Source organism: Ictalurus furcatus, chromosome 28 (genome assembly GCF_023375685.1).
Source record: "Ictalurus furcatus strain D&B chromosome 28, Billie_1.0, whole genome shotgun sequence".
NCBI lineage: Eukaryota > Metazoa > Chordata > Actinopteri > Siluriformes > Ictaluridae > Ictalurus > Ictalurus furcatus.
In genome coordinates this window covers 225,001-230,000 of record NC_071282.1, presented here as the reverse complement: position 1 = coordinate 230,000, position 5,000 = coordinate 225,001, and the positions used below count along the sequence as shown (strand labels likewise).

General features: G+C 44.5%; 1 pseudogene; it reads left to right on the top strand.

Annotated features, from left to right (window-relative positions):
* The first annotated feature begins 4,713 nt into the window (after window positions 1-4,713).
* LOC128603264 (dynein heavy chain-like) overlaps window positions 4,714-5,000 on the top strand; it is a 1,113-nt pseudogene continuing 826 nt past the window's right edge.

Below are 5,000 nucleotides of genomic sequence, written 5' to 3'. Positions count from 1 at the left end.
GTTAGTGATTATGATCTAGGAGTTAGGGGTTAGTGATTATGATCTAGGGGTTATTGATTATGGTCTAGGAGTTAGGGGTTAGTAATTATGATCTAGGGGTTAGGGGTTAGTGATTATTATCTAGGGGTTAGGGGTTAGTGATTATGATACAGGGGTTAGAGGTTAGTGATTATGATCTAGGGGTTAGGGGTTAGTGATTATGATCTAGGAGTTAGGGGTTAGTGATTATGATCTAGGGGTTAAAGGTTAGTGATTATGATCTAGGGGTTAGGGGTTAGTGATTATGATCTAGGGGTTAGGGGTTAGTGATTATGATTTAGGGGTTAGGGGTTAGTGATTATGATACAGGAGTTAGGGGTTAGTGATTATGATCTAGGGGTTAGTGATTATGGTCTAGGGGTTAGGGGTTAGTAATTATGATCTAGGGGTTAGGGGTTAGTGATTATGATCTAGGGGTTAGAGGTTAGTGATTATGATCTAGGGGTTAGGGGTTAGTAATTATGATCTAGGGGTTAGTGATTATGATCTAGGAGTTAGGGGTTAGTGATTATGATCTAGGGGTTAGGGGTTAGTGATTATGATCTAGGGGTTAGTGATTATGATCTAGGGGTTAGGGGTTAGTGATTATGATCTAGGGGTTAGGGGTTAGTGATTATGATGTAGAGGTTTGTGATTATGGTCTAGGGGTTAGGGGTTAGTGATTATGATCTAGGGCTTAGGGGTTAGTGATTATGATCTAGGGGTTAGGGATTATGGTCTAGGGGTTAGTGATTATGGTCTAGGAGTTAGGGGTTATGGTCTAGTGCTTAGGGGTTAGTGATTATGATCTAGGGGTTAGTGATTATGATCTAGGGGTTAGGGATTATGATCTAGGGGTTAGTGATTATGATCTAGGGGTTAGGGATTATGATCTAGGGGTTAGGGATTATGGTCTAGGAGTTAGGGGTTATGGTCTAGTGCTTAGAGGTTAGTGATTATGATCTAGGGGTTAGGGATTATGATCTAGGGGTTAGGGATTATGATCTAGGGGTTAGTGATTATGATCTAGGGGTTAGGGATTATGATCTAGGGGTTAGTGATTATGATCTAGGGGTTAGGGATTATGATCTAGGGGTTAGGGATTATGGTCTAGGAGTTAGGGGTTATGGTCTAGTGCTTAGAGGTTAGTGATTATGATCTAGGGGTTAGGGATTATGATCTAGGGGTTAAGGATTATGGTCTAGGGGTTTGATGCCACAGCCAGCCATGCCCAGGAGCTTAGAAAGCAAAACTGTCCATGTTCTTTGAGTGGGAGGGGTTAGGGTTACTCTCTCTCTGTCCTCTTCAATCACATCAGCACTAGTCAATCACCTGTACATACACTCCCTTTACTCTTCTACACCTGTACACACACTCCCTTTACTCTTCCACACCTGTACACACACTCCCTTTACTCTTCCACACCTGTACACACACTCCCTTTACTCTTCTACACCTGTACACACACTCCCTTTACTCTTCCACACCTGTACACACACACCCTTTACTCTTCCACACCTGTACACACACTCCCTTTACTCTTCCACACCTGTACACACACTCCCTTTACTCTTCCACACCTGTACACACACTCCCTTTACCCTTCCACACCTGTACACACACTCCCTTTACTCTTCCACACCTGTACACACACTCCCTTTACTCTTCTACACCTGTACACACACTCCCTTTACTCTTCCACACCTGTACACACACTCCCTTTACCCTTCCACACCTGTACACACACTCCCTTTACTCTTCCACACCTGTACACACACTCCCTTTACTCTTCCACACCTGTACACACACACCCTTTACTCTTCCACACCTGTACACACACTCCCTTTACTCTTCTACACCTGTACACACACTCCCTTTACTCTTCCACACCTGTACACACACACCCTTTACTCTTCCACACCTGTACACACACTCCCTTTACTCTTCCACACCTGTACACACACTCCCTTTACTCTTCTACACCTGTACACACACTCCCTTTACTCTTCTACACCTGTACACACACTCCCTTTACTCTTCTACACCTGTACACACACTCCCTTTACCCTTCCACACCTGTACACACACTCCCTTTACCCTTCCACACCTGTACACACACTCCCTTTACTCTTCTACACCTGTACATACACTCCCTTTACTCTTCCACACCTGTACACACACACCCTTTACTCTTCCACACCTGTACACACACTCCCTTTACTCTTCCACACCTGTACACACACACCCTTTACTCTTCCACACCTGTACACACACTCCCTTTACTCTTCCACACCTGTACACACACACCCTTTACTCTTCTACACCTGTACACACACACCCTTTACTCTTCCACACCTGTACACACACTCCCTTTACTCTTCTACACCTGTACATACACTCCCTTTACTCTTCTACACCTGTACACACACTCCCTTTACTCTTCCACACCTGTACACACACTCCCTTTACTCTTCTACACCTGTACATACACTCCCTTTACTCTTCCACACCTGTACACACACTCCCTTTACTCTTCCACACCTGTACACACACTCCCTTTACTCTTCCACACCTGTACACACACTCCCTTTACTCTTCTACACCTGTACATACACTCCCTTTACTCTTCTACACCTGTACACACACTCCCTTTACTCTTCCACACCTGTACACACACTCCCTTTACTCTTCCACACCTGTACACACACTCCCTTTACTCTTCCACACCTGTACACACACTCCCTTTACTCTTCCACACCTGTACACACACTCCCTTTACTCTTCTACACCTGTACACACACTCCCTTTACTCTTCCACACCTGTACACACACTCCCTTTACTCTTCCACACCTGTACACACACTCCCTTTACTCTTCCACACCTGTACACACACTCCCTTTACCCTTCTACACCTGTACACACACTCCCTTTACCCTTCCACACCTGTACATACACTCCCTTTACTCTTCTACACCTGTACACACACTCCCTTTACTCTTCCACACCTGTACACACACTCCCTTTACTCTTCCACACCTGTACACACACACCCTTTACTCTTCCACACCTGTACACACACTCCCTTTACTCTTCTACACCTGTACACACACACCCTTTACTCTTCCACACCTGTACACACACTCCCTTTACTCTTCCACACCTGTACACACACTCCCTTTACTCTTCTACACCTGTACACACACTCCCTTTACTCTTCCACACCTGTACACACACTCCCTTTACTCTTCTACACCTGTACATACACTCCCTTTACTCTTCCACACCTGTACACACACACCCTTTACTCTTCCACACCTGTACACACACTCCCTTTACTCTTCTACACCTGTACACACACTCCCTTTACTCTTCCACACCTGTACACACACTCCCTTTACTCTTCCACACCTGTACACACACTCCCTTTACTCTTCTACACCTGTACACACACTCCCTTTACCCTTCCACACCTGTACACACACTCCCTTTACTCTTCTACACCTGTACACACACACCCTTTACTCTTCCACACCTGTACACACACTCCCTTTACTCTTCCACACCTGTACACACACTCCCTTTACTCTTCCACACCTGTACACACACTCCCTTTACTCTTCTACACCTGTACACACACTCCCTTTACTCTTCTACACCTGTACACACACTCCCTTTACCCTTCCACACCTGTACACACACTCCCTTTACTCTTCTACACCTGTACACACACTCCCTTTACTCTTCCACACCTGTACACACACACCCTTTACTCTTCCACACCTGTACACACACACCCTTTACTCTTCCACACCTGTACACACACACCCTTTACTCTTCCACACCTGTACACACACTCCCTTTACTCTTCCACACCTGTACACACACTCCCTTTACTCTTCCACACCTGTACACACACTCCCTTTACTCTTCTACACCTGTACACACACTCCCTTTACTCTTCTACACCTGTACACACACTCCCTTTACTCTTCCACACCTGTACACACACTCCCTTTACTCTTCTACACCTGTACATACACTCCCTTTACTCTTCCACACCTGTACACACACTCCCTTTACTCTTCCACACCTGTACACACACACCCCTTTACTCTTCCACACCTGTACACACACTCCCTTTACTCTTCTACACCTGTACACACACACCCTTTACTCTTCCACACCTGTACACACACTCCCTTTACTCTTCTACACCTGTACATTGTAATGATTTATAATCACAGTATCTGGTTTCACGCTGAAGATGACAGGTTCCTCTTGTGGTTCCTTCCTCATGTCATCTCAGGGAGTTTTTTCTTGCTACTGTTGCCTCTGGATTTATTGAGTTTAGTCGTGATCTAAATCTACATCCGGATTTGTGTGAAGCTGCTCTGTGACAGTGTTTATTGTTAAAAGCTCTATATGAATAAAACTGAATTGAATTTACTGTGCACTGCTCTCATCCACATCTTCTTCTACTTCTTATTAAACTGCCGCCATAATAATAAAGAGAAAGTGTCTCAGAGCACGCTGCGTAAACCCTGCACTGCCTGTGATGGTGTATTTCACAGTAAGGCTTTTCATTGTGAAAAAATAGGGTTCTTTATTTTCTCTGATTAAATTTACTTCAAGTGAAACCGCTAAATACAGGAAAATATTATGAATTCATTTTACATGAGCTACAGCATTAAAATCTTCAAACTGTTGATGCAAAAGAACATGCTGCTGTCCGCTCGCACTCCTGCGCTGTGCGTAAAGTTTCAGAAAGAGGTTCAGGATGCGGTACCCTGAATCCCACACCTTCACTTCACTGGACACACATCCACACTCATCAGTATTCACTACACACTCATCAATATTCACTACACACTCATCAATATTCACTACACACTCATCAGTATTCACTACACACTCATCAGTATTCACTACACACTCATCAATATTCACTACACACTCATCAATATTCACTATACACATCAAT